The following is a 12,763-nucleotide window of genomic DNA, read 5'->3' on the forward strand; positions in this document are numbered from 1 at the left end:
GTATAGTAACTCACCTATTCAAATACTGTTGTGCATGATAGCTAGATAAATATTGATTCCTGGTCAAAGCTGAATGTTAATTTAGCTGTTTCTTTTCTCTCGGTGTCTGTATCGCAACAGTATCCCATCCAACACCGAAGCATGGCACAATCTTCGAGAAGATGCTATTGCAGTGTACCATTTTGTTCAAACAACAAACAGAAATTCCCGTATCTGAGTTTTCACGATTTCCCTGTTGATGGAGAAATACGTGCCCGTTGGGTGAGGGCGATCAGGAGAGATGAGGGACCAAGTTTTAAGATTCTTCGTGGGAGCACCTTTGTTTGCAGTCAGCACTTTCCCCCTGAGGATAGATACACATCGGCCAGCGGACGGATCCGTATTAAACAGGGATCAGTGCCGTCTAGATTCCACTGGAATGATTGGGGTAAGGATAGGTAGACAGCGTTAAACGTAATACTACTGTAATCCAATAATATATTACTTGTACAAAATGTTTAATAATTTAATCCTGATGCAATATAGCTGCTACATTTTGTCATTTTAGGGACTGAAAAGTGATTACCAAAATGTATCATGACAAGCATATGGTTAATTTCACACATATAGGAGGCGGCTCACAAGCTCGGGAGTCAGTTTACCAGCGAGCAAGAAAGCGTCTTGGTGTTGCTGTCCTGGATGATTCTGATCATGAGATGCCTGACAGCACAGAGGGTGCTTTGCCTGCAGTGACAAACAATCACGGCTATGCCTGCCGTCCTTCTCCTGGTTAGTATTACAAATAAGAGTAACCATGTATCTGTTTGGCAAAAAAAGTAAAAGTATATGGCAGTTAAGTAAAAATACTATTTTATACTACGATTTGGAGTAACTGGTCTCTCTGTGAAAAGACTTGGCGTTTTAAACCTCATCCATCTTAGAAGCTTCTTCAGTTTTATTTATTGAAAATGGGATGGGATAGATGAGTAATAACTAACCTACCAACATGTATGCTTTTTCTTCCCCTTAAGGTAAACTGGACAGTGCTACTCAAAGAATTCGAGAGTTGGAGCTGCAAGTGTTGTCCCTAGAAATTGAGATCCAGCACCTGACAGTTAAGAAGCAGCATCCACTCCTTTTTAATTTTTGTGTCACAGATGAGGACTATCTGTTATGTGGGCAGCTTGTCTCTCCCTTTTCTGTTTCCCTTCCTCCTTGTTTTGTCCCCTCTTTTTCTGTTGTATCTGTATGTGTGTTTGTCCCCTTTATGTGGGTGTGTCTGGAGTGGATCAGGGGGCGTGCTCAGGATCTGCCTCTCCTGTGCAGCTGCGGGTTGTTTCCAGTGATTCCTGCCTACGCAGCTGCATCCTATTCTCTCATCAACCTGCACTACTTATTCCTGGGCATGGCTCTCCACCGGCGCCAGATCGTTGTTCTTACCAGAGCGTTTCGGACATATCTCCCAACCTGCCTGCCTTCCTGCCTGTCGGTCTGCCTGCCTGCCTGCCTGCCTGCCTGCCTGCCTGCCTGCCTGCCTGCCTGCCTGCCTCAGCCTCTCCTTCCTCCGGAGCCGACTAGCCCACTCTGTTCCTTTACTTCAGTTGTTTTTGGACTAAGACAATTTTAACTTTGATTAAATATTTTTGTTTCTTCCACTCCCTTTGTCGTGTTGTTTCTCTGAGTGCTGGGTTGAACCATAGCCTAACAGAACGATCTGGCCATGGACCCAACAGAGAAACAGCACGGGGCAAACAAAGACAGCTTCCAACAAGCTATCCAGGCTCAAGGAACGTTGCTAGGACAGCATGACCAGTTGATTCGGACTCTTGTGGAAGATAATCATCAACTGCTGAACCAGGTGACTCAGTTAACTACACACGTCTCTAAATTGTCTGTTATCAGTTCTCCATCTCTCTCTGACCCCCAGTTTGATGCACCCCAAGTTGTTTCCTCGGACACTAGGCAGGCTTCGTTCCGTCGGGAACCCCCTGTCACGTCGCCTGAACCGTTCAATGGAGAATTGGACAAGTGCCGGGATTTTTGCTTCAGTGTGACTTGATTTTTCGGCAGAGACCACTGTCGTTTTCTACTGATTCATCTAAGGTACATTATGTTCTGGGGCTGTTAAGAGGGAAAGCTCTGGTTTGGGCTGAGGCTGTGTGCTCAGATCAAACTTTGACTGGATTGACTTTTGCTGATTTCTCTGCTAAATTGAAGACTGTTTTTGACCATCCTGACCATGTGGGTAATTCCTCCAAGATACTTTTTAATTTGAGGCAGGGTTCTAACAGTGTGGCAGAGTACTCTATTGAGTTCTGGACGTTGGCAGCGGACTCCAAGTGGAACAATGTGGCACTTCAAGGAGCATTTCTAAACGGTTTGAATGAAGCCATTAAGGATGAACTGGCTGCTCGTGATGAGCCACATGATTTACATTCTCTCGTTTCCCTGTCCATCAAGCTAGACAATCGGTTGCGGGAGAGGCGTCGGGAAGAGGCGATCGGCCACATCTAGGAGGACGAGTTCCCCAGCCTTCAACCACTCGAGTCTCGCCTCTCCGGAGTCGGCAGCTTCTTGTTCCTGATTCCATCCCGAGCACAGAGGAGGAACCTATGCAAGTGGGTCGAGCTCGACTACCTCCTGCAGAGCGGCAACGGCGCCTCCAGGCGGGTGAGTGCCTGTACTGTGGAGACGCCACACACATTCTGGCTACATGCCCTAAGCGGCCAAAAGACAAGGCTCGCTCGTAACGGTGGGTCTACTTGCGAGCCCAGAGTTAGATCCTGAACCCATCATTCCCCGATTACAAGTACCTGTAACCTTACGTTTCCAGAGTCATTCCCTGCCACTCTCAGCTCTCATAGACTCAGGTGCAGAAGATAACTTTATTAGCCACCAGTTCGTTACACAAGCTCGTATCCCCATGGAGCCACTACCTACCCCCATTCGGGTCACAGCCCTTGATGGGCGCCTCCTCGCGGAGATAACTCATCAAACCACCCCCGTTTCCCCTAGTGATTTCTGGCAATCATTGTGAAAGCATTCAGCTAAGAGTTATGTCTGGCTCAGCTACCTCCCTAATCCTTGGCTTCCCCCTGGTTGGCTCTTCACAACCCACAAATTGATTGGACACGTCACACCATTCTCAGTTGGAGCACTAACTGCCATTCCGAGTGCCTGAGGTCAGCGGTTCCCCCCACTAAGTGTAACCCAACTCCTCCCTCAGCTCCTCTTGATCTGTCATCTGTCCCCAAAGAATACCATGACTTAGCGGAGGTTTTCAGTAAGGACAAGGCTCTGTCTCTACCACCACATAGGCCTTATGATTGCCCTATTGAACTGCTTCCTGGTGCTCCCTTGCCCTCTAGTCGGTTATACAATCTGTCCCGACCGGAAAGAGAGGCAATGGAGCAGTACATTGGTGATTCTCTGGTCTCGGGCATAATCCGTCCCTCGTCGTCTCCTTTGGGTGCAGGTTTCTTTTTCGTGGAAAAGAAGGACAAGTCGTTACGCCCCTGTATCGATTTCAGGGGTTTAAACAACATAACTGTTAAAAACAAGTATCCCCTTCCACTCATCAACTCAGCTTTTGAACCTCTGCATGGCGCCACAGTGTTTTCCAAGCTCGACCTCAGGAATGCTTATCACCTTGTCCGAATCCGAAAGGGAGATGAGTGGAAAACCGCTTTCAACACTCCACTGGGACATTTTGAGTATTTGGTCATGCCCTTTGGGCTTTCAAATGCCCCTGCGGTTTTCAAGCCATGGTGAACGATGTTCTTAGGGATTTTTGAACCGTTTTGTCTTTGTATACCTGGATGATATTCTTGTTTTTTCCAAGTCACCCGAGGAGCATGAGTCACACGTCCGTCAAGTCCTTCAACGGCTCTTGGAGAACAAGCTGTACGTCAAAGCAGAGAAGTGTGAGTTCCACAAACAGTCTACATCGTTCCTTGGATTCATAATTGAGAGCGGGCAGGTGAAGGCGGACCCCGAGAAGATCCGGGCAGTGACGGAATGGCCCACACCCACCACCCGTAAGCAACTTCAACGATTTTGGGCTTTGCTAACTTCTACCGTAGATTCATTAAGGGTTTTAGTAGAGTGGTGGCACCCCTTACAAGACTCACATCTCCTAAAGTCCCTTTTCGGTGGTCCCCTGAGGCGGAGCAGGCGGTAGGGGTTTTGAAGGAACTGTTTTCCACCTCCCCGTGTTGATACACCCCAATACCTCTCTGCAGTTTGTTGTGGAGGTGGACGCGTCGGACTCAGGTGTGGGAGCAGTCCTCTCCCAGCGCTCCCCCACTGACCAAAAGCTTCACCCCTGTGCTTTTTTCTCCAAGAAATTGTCACCCACAGAACGGAATTACGACGTTGGAAACCGGGAACTGCTGGCGGTCAAGCTTGCACTGGAAGAATGGCGGCACTGGCTGGATGGAGCTGAACTGCCGTTTGTGGTCTGGACTGACCACAAAAACTTGGCTTACATCCAAGCCACTAAGAGACTCAACTCACGCCAAGCCAGATGGGCCCTGTTTTTTAGTAGGTTTAACTTTATTCTTACATACAGACCGGGGTCAAGAAATGTTAAACCAGATGCTTTGTCCCGCCAGTTTGCTGACCCTTCGGAGACCAGCGAGCCTGAGGCAGTCCTGCCTTCCTCATGCGTCGTGGCGGCTGTTCAGTGGGAGATCGAGTCTCTTGTGAAGACTGCACTTGCCACGGACCCGGGACCGGGTGATGGACCTCCCAACCTACTCTTTGTTCCCGAGGCGGTCCGGTCTCAGGTGTTGCAGTGGATTCACACCTCCCCGTTTTGCTGGTCACCCCTGGGATGAGACGCACGTTGACGCTGCTTAGGGAGACATTTTTGGTGGCCTTCAATGGAAACTGACGTTCGGGCTTTTGTGGCAGCCTGTTCAACCTGTGCTCGGGGCAAAGCCTCCCATCAGTCCCCTTCGGGGCTGCTGCTACCCCTCCCAGTTCCCAGCCGTCCCTGGTCCCACATTGCCATGGATTTTGTCACCGGCCTACCCAAGTCTGAAGGTAATGATACTATACTTACCATTGTGGACAGATTCTCTAAATCTGTCCACTATATAGCATTACCAAAATTACCGTCTGCCAGTGAGACAGCGGACCTCCTAGTCCAACATGTATTCCGTCCCCCATGGAATACCTGTGGACATCGTATCTGATAGAGGCCCACAGTTTACTTCCCGTGTTTGGAAGGTTTTCTGTTCTGCTTTGGGTGCTTCCGTTAGTCTGTCCTCAGGGTTTCATCCCCAGACCAACGGTCAAACAGAAAGAGCCAATCAAAACCTCGAAGCAACCCTTCGTTGTGTGGCTGCTCAACATCCATCATCCTGGGCCAAACATCTGCCCTGGATAGAGTACGCCCACAACTCCCTCACCGCCTCTGCCACCGGTCTTTCACCCTTCGAGGTTACCATGGGTTATCAACCCCCTCTGTTTCCTGCTCAGGAGAAGGAATTGGCTGTTCCTTCGGTTCAGGAGAACCTCCGCCGCTGCCAGAGAGTGTGGAGCGACGCTCGGGAAGCATTGCTTCGGACCACCGACAGGAACAAGACAACAGCGGATAGGAGCAGGACTCCCGCACCTGTGTTTCATCCTGGTCAAGAGGTTTGGCTGTCATCTAAGAACGTACCTCTTCGTACCAAATCACGCAAGCTGTCTCCTCGGTACCTGGGTCCGTTTGTGGTGGAGTCCATCATTAACCCCGCTGCGGTTCGTTTGAAGTTGCCTTCAGCCATGAAGATACACCCTACTTTCCACGTCTCCCAACTGAAACCTGTGTCCTCCAGCCTTTTGTGTCCGCCGGCTGATCCACCTCCACCTGTTCGCCTCATTGACGACCATCCGGCCTACACCGTCAGTAGGCTCCTGGACTCTCGGAGGCGGGGTAGGGGTCTCAATACCTAGTCGATTGGGAAGGTTATGGACCAGAGGAGAGGTCTTGGGTCCCTAAGCGTTTTGTGTTGGATCCTCAGCTGATCACGGACTTCCATCACGACAACCCTGACAGGCCTGGTGGGTCGCCAGGTGGCGACCATTGAGGGGGGTACTGTTATGTGGGCAGCTTGTCTCTCCCTTTTCTGTTTCCCTTCCTCCTTGTTTTGTCCCCTCTTTTTCTGTTGTATCTGTATGTGTGTTTGTCCCCTTTATGTGGGTGTGTCTGGAGTGGATCAGGGCGTGCTCAGGATCTGCCTCTCCTGTGCAGCTGCGGGTTGTTTCCAGTGATTCCTGCCTCACGCAGCTGCATCCTATTCTCTCATCAACCTGCACTACTTATTCCTGGGCATGGCTCTCCACCGGCGCCAGATCGTTGTTCTTACCAGAGCGTTTCGGACATATCTCCCAACCTGCCTGCCTTCCTGCCTGTCGGTCTGCCTGCCTGCCTGCCTGCCTGCCTGCCTGCCTGCCTGCCTGCCTCAGCCTCTCCTTCCTCCGGAGCCGACTAGCCCACTCTGTTCCTTTACTTCAGTTGTTTTTGGACTAAGACAATTTTAACTTTGATTAAATATTTTTGTTTCTTCCACTCCCTTTGTCGTGTTGTTTCTCTGAGTGCTGGGTTGAACCATAGCCTAACACTATCGCTACTACACACGATTCAGCTCAAAGGAGGTCTTCACTGTGTTTTGGGATTCTGTTTATCCCTCTGCTTCACGGCTTGTATACTGGTCTAAGGCACAGCAAACGGCACATGTGACACCTAGCCCTCACCGAAAACTTCCACTTATTGATGAACTATTTATGTTTCTGTGTCGTGTTGCAGCTGGGCTTCAGGAGAAAACCTTGTCTACCATCTTTGAGGTCAGCCTGTCCACAGTTAGCCGCATCATTTTAACATGGACTAGCTACCTTTACCAGGTTCTTGGCTCACTGCCGGTGTGGATGACAAGAGAGCAGGTGCAGGCCACAATGCCTGATAAGTTCAAGCTCTACTGCCCTCAGGTGAGAGTTATAGTAGACTGCACCGAGATCCGCTGTGAAACACCATCCTCCCTCTCACTACAGTCAGAAACCTTTTCGAGCTACAAAAATCACACCACCTTTAAAGGGCTGATTGGTGTAGCTCCATGTGGTGTTATCACATTTGTATCAAAGCTCTACACAGGCTCCATCTCCGACATGGAAATAACACGGAAATGTCAGATCTTGCATTTACTTCAGCCCGGAGATGAATTAATGGTGGACAAGGGTTTCCTGATCGAGAGGATGTTGTCAGAAGTGGGGGCAACACTCGTCATCCCTCCACTGAAAAAAATCTCCTCAGCTCAGCAGGGAGGACACTCTTAAGACCCAGGCCATCGCCCGGCTGAGGATTTTAGTCGAGAGGGCCATACGGAGGGTGAAGGAGTACCATATCTGGGATGGGCTTGTTCCTCTTTCCACAGTGGGTTCAGTGAATCAGCTGTGGGCCATCTGCTGCCTCATGTCGAACTATCAGGGACCTCTTGACATTAAAGGAGACAAACCAGTCTGATGTTTTTGTCAACTGGAAGTTGTATATTTCCCTGAGTAAGCTAGATGGGCTGTAAATAGAAGTACTTTTATATTACTGTATTGTATGTACAAAAAAATGTAAATATGAATTAACTTTGTTGGTAATTTAATTGATCTAATGTTATACTGTATGTTTTTGTTAAGGGTAATAACTTTTTCATAGCTATTAATGAACCTAATGTGATATATTGTAAAAATATCCAACTATTAACCATGTTATGTGCTTATGTGTCATGGCACTGATGGAACTATTAAATATATGTTTGCAAGCAACTGCTTCCAATCCTTTTGATTTTGGTAAGAGCATTTACAACATCGCAATCCTTTTCAAAATTTGTATTTCAATACATAGATATACAGTATATAACACAATTAAGTTCATTTGCAGTTAAAGAAAAACATGTCGACATTTACATCACAATCCTTTTCAAAATGTGTGTTTCAGTACATAGGAGATATACAGTATATGACAAGTTAATTTGCAGTTAAAGAAAAAAATGTCAAAGGTTCACCTTCCACATTTACCTTAACACTATTTACACATAAAATTCTGCCTTATGTTTTATAACTTAAGAAGACATCCATGTAGATGTTATAATAGAAATGATCAAGCTTCTGTCGCATTGAGTGGATAATCTCCTCATCCCTAAAGATTCTCTCAACTGTGAAGTCAGTGCGGGTATCTGTAATGAAGTCACACCACTGAAGTCCGCTTAACCCTTGTGCTTTGCTGGAAAAAAATGACATCCATTATGTTACGGGTCAAATTGACCGCTTCGGTTTAAACACACTCAAACAGTCAAAGAATTAAATAAACAAAACAACTTTATTTTTGTCTTATCAGACATTTCAGAAAGAAAAATACAATACTTTTTATTTTTTTTAAACAATATTTAAGAACTATTTGTTAAACATATTTCCTTTCTCACAAACAAGATTTTTCAGTTTCCCCAAGTAGGTTTTTCCCCCCTATTGTCCATATTATCCCTTCAGTCTTTCTCTCTACATTTAACACAATGTGTGTGTGTGCTTTCTGCAGATGTATTTGTGCATTCTACACAAGTGGTGCTTGTTTTACTGTCTTGTCGGGGGGCGCTGGCATCTTTTTCCGTTTCTTGCCACTGCCTGTATCCACTGGATCCATTTCTGGTTGATTGGAGGCATTGTTGATGGTCAGCTTGAATTTTCTGGACGGCAATGCAGCTGCTGTCACCGAGGACCCTCTCCTCTGATCTTGGAGTGATGAGCTTTGCCGAGCTCCTCTAAACCCGTCGGTACAATTTGCCACCATTCCATTGCTGGTTGATTTCAGTCCACGGGACTAGGCATTGTGAGCGGACACATCCACAATGTTGTAGAAAATCACCAAAGGCCAGCGGGCAGTCATGCGCTACAACTATATGTTGCTGTGACTTTATCCAAATTGTCAACTCCTCCTTTGGTGGAATTTAGTCCATTATTTGTGTTGATTCCTCTCTTGCACTCAGCGATGCATCTTTGTGCATTGTGCTCATTACAAAACATTCTTGTTCTTCTTTGGGCAGTATGAAACACAGTTGCATTTTCAGAGAAACAAATTTAGAGGAATTCACAGTTCTCCCTGCATTTTCAAAGCTCACTGGGAAGTTCAGGTTTGTTTTTCTGATTGTTCCAACCATGGTCAGCTTTCTCTTCTGTAGTTCAACACCAAGGCGGTAGGATGTGAGAAGTTGTCACACGTGATGTTATACCTTGCAGCCCTTCACTCATGTCCGCACCCCCCATCCCTGGTTTTCTCAGGCACTCCGCCTGGTGGCTTCCCAGTGTAAACTTGCATATCCAGGCTTGTTTGGCATATACTGTCTGAAGGGACAACTCCTCTGAATGGACAGGCGTTCATCAACTGTAACATGAGGACTGGGATTTACAGTAACGGTAGAATTTCCACCCATTTATCCCATACATCTCTGATTGCACTATTTGTCTCTTTCACGTCACCTCTGGTATCACGGTTATCAAAGCGAATCACCAGAAATTATGTGGAATTCTTGTAGAGACATTGTTGCCAAATATTGGCCTTCCATTCTCTTCATTCCACAGCTGGCGTTGCTTCTCCGTTTACCGGTAGAGCTCCAGCTAATATGAGCAATCCAATGTATGCATGCAAGTCAATCCGATCCAGTGGCTTCCAGTTCTCTTGAAATCTCGGCTCCCCCTCCAAGTTGGTCATGTCCAGAACAATCTTCTCTTTCTTTAGAGTCAAAAGCTGATTGTATGTCATGGACTCGAGTACAGCAAATCGTGTAGGTCCTGAACCATTTTTATTACATTGGAAGCTGAGGTCTCTTACCTCGTTGTGTTACCATTCATATACCATCTTTAACTTCCATGTCTTCTCTTCTCTTATATGCTTGTTGCATGCTCTGTCTCTCATCTGATGTAGGGGATGGTGCGGCAGACTCCTCCTCTGAATCCTCTTCAATGAACAAAATCTATCATCAACACATTGTCCTCTATCTCTGAAATATCCTCTGTCTCTGAAACCTCTTCTTCTTTTTCTCTGTCACAGTCCAGAATTTGTGATAAACTTCATTGATTGAAAATCTTTTTGAGCTCATTTTTGAGTGTCTGTGTCAGGGACCTGCTGCTCTCACACTGAGGAGAGGCTTGGAAGCCCTTTTTAACCCAAACACAATTCTAAAAAGTACAACCAGGACCAGTCAAAACAAAATACATCAAAGACACTTTTTTTGTTTTGCACCTGTCCAAATATATATACACATGAAAGCCTCCGGGTCAAAATACCCACAACATCATGTTTGTATACAAAATATACACAGACATTCCACAACACATCAGTGTGTCCACATTTTGCAGTTAGGTTCTTACCCTAAATGAGGAAAAGTCATGTAATTTCATGGCGAAAAATGTTTACTTATTTTAACAACGCAAAGTGGAAAGCGGTCAAATTGACCCACAACATAACAGGGGGTTAAGGCGAGTTGGCCTTGAACCTGATAGTAGTATTTGTGGCTCTTCTTAAGGCAGGCCTGGCCTTTAACTGTGATCAGGTGTTTAACTTGGGTAACATTTTCAACATCGCAACTCTTAACCTCAGCAAGACCAAATGGTGGTGCTTCTGTTGGGCAGAAGACTTTAGCATCCGGGCTGGCTGCAAGGTGAGGTGAATCAGGGTGGATGATGACCCCGCATTGTTTCAGAGAGACATCACAAAAATCAGAATATTGCCTCAGTATCTCAGGTTCCAGATCCAACCCTCTTCTCATAGCAGCTGTCTGAGGAGTTCCTCTCAGAATGCGGGTTGCCAAAGCCTTGGCAGACAACTCCCCCACGAACATGGCATATTTCACGGAATCTGCTGGCTGTCAGTCGGGGTTTGCGTACCTGGCTCCACAGCTGGCATTCTGACTGCATTCTTGTTTCTGCTTCAATAGCAGCAGACATCTCCTCTGACACAATCAGGCTGTCCAAATGACATTGTTGTATGTAGTTGGGCTCAAAATCAATGGGAAATTTAAAGTTGTAACCTTCAATAGGCAACTGAGGAAACTCACTGGCACCAGGGTGTTTAATAATATCTCTACTTAATTCTAGAGGGCACTGGTAAGAAAGCACAGACCCAAATGGCACAGGGCCAAATTTAGAGTCCACCAAATTAAGGCCCTCAAGCCCGTGCAGCAATTTGCAAATCCCTGGTTGTGGACGGATGTCTTTCAGTTTCTCAGCACTGGCCATGACGTGAGGATCCGGAATAGGCCCTGGCATGAAAGTGAGATATGTCAAGTTTAGATTTCATTAAATGCCACCTTATCTTTTTCACTAAAAAAGACAACCACACTCATCCAGTCTCGTACATGCTTCTAATACAAATAAAAAATATCCACTGAAAGTCTATATAAAAAGTAACAAATAATAATCACTTTTATGTTTGTATTATTTTAGAAATGCACTAAAGTCTTTGTGCTCTAGTACAGGCGGGGGCTCATTCAGACTCACCATCATAGGCTCGGTACAGTGTGCACTTCACACCAGCTCTGACACTTGTTTTTTTCTTAGCCGCTGGTTTACACACCGCCATATCATTGGTGGCCTCTGGTACAATTCCCTGTGATATAATAATGATGAACAATACATTGTCAAAAGTCAATACAAACTGCAAAGTTCTGCATCAGTGTAACAAATAATGTCTGACCTGTGTCCTAGGCCGGTGCCAGGTCTGCAGTGCGCTGGTGCATGACAGAGGCAATGGCACTGTCTTAAAGCCCATGGTAACATAGTGAGCACTTTGAAAAATAAGTGCTACTATGTGATTACATAGTGCTTTCCCAGCAGAGCAGGAACATGACATGTGATTGAGTACCACAGGAACCTCTGCAGAGTCTAGTGTAACCTGTTCATAGAGACATAACAATTAGTGCTGTACTTACAAAACATTTTTTCTGCGTTTCATTATAAACTACTGTACACAATTTTCAAAACCCAATTTCTTTTTTTTAATTAAGAAAAATTGGCTGTTCTGAAACCTTTGACAAGTAGTGCCAACACTTATCGAAAATTTGAACATTTTGAGTTATCACAGAATCTTTCCCAGTCTTTATTGCCGTCAACAACCCACATCGGTTTGTAAGAATTTCGTTGTGTATTAAGTTTAATGATACAAAATCAGAGCTCAGACTGAGAAACAAACTGATCCACAGTGGAACTTTGTGGAATCATTCTTATTAAATCTGCAACCGCAGCAAAACACAACAAAAAGAAAACTTATCTATCTTAACCTATCTTATCATAATGTTAGAGAACTGTTTATCTGAGAAACCTGAAGCCGATGAGCCTCCTCATTTTTCTTCATGGACCTGTAACATCGCCCTCTCACTGTCACCTCACCGTTAACTACACTTGAGACTGTTTCAATACAGTGATTGGGAGAAAGGGCGCAGCATTAGCCATTAATACATTACTGACTCTTATCTTACGGTCGATACAAACAGCAGTAATATTAAAAAGAGGCTGCAAAACAGAAACTCGTCAGCTCATAACCTTCGCTAGCATAGGGCTAATTTAAGCTAAATAAAGATAAACACGTACCTTCATAATCAAACAGGTAACCTTCAACGAAGAACTTGTAGCCTTTATCAAGCTTCGATCTTGAAGTAAGGGACCACTTGTCAGCAAGTCGTTCTACGTCGTTAAGTCGTATTGGTGGCAGATGTGAAAGGGACTGGGTGAACTCCATAATGATGTGCTACTAGCTAAGCGT

At 45.8% G+C, this 12,763-nt stretch overlaps 1 long non-coding RNA gene across 1 annotated transcript; it reads left to right on the forward strand.

Moving 5' to 3' along the window:
• The first annotated feature begins 415 nt into the window (after positions 1–415).
• LOC121552136 lies at positions 416–1,051 on the forward strand. Its single transcript, XR_006657829.1, has 3 exons — positions 416–427; positions 610–768; positions 1,011–1,051. It is a non-coding gene; the product is annotated as an uncharacterized LOC121552136 (long non-coding RNA).
• The last annotated feature ends 11,712 nt before the right edge of the window (positions 1,052–12,763 follow it).

The sequence above is a fragment of the Coregonus clupeaformis genome, chromosome 36 (genome assembly GCF_020615455.1).
Source record: "Coregonus clupeaformis isolate EN_2021a chromosome 36, ASM2061545v1, whole genome shotgun sequence".
Lineage (NCBI taxonomy): Eukaryota > Metazoa > Chordata > Actinopteri > Salmoniformes > Salmonidae > Coregonus > Coregonus clupeaformis.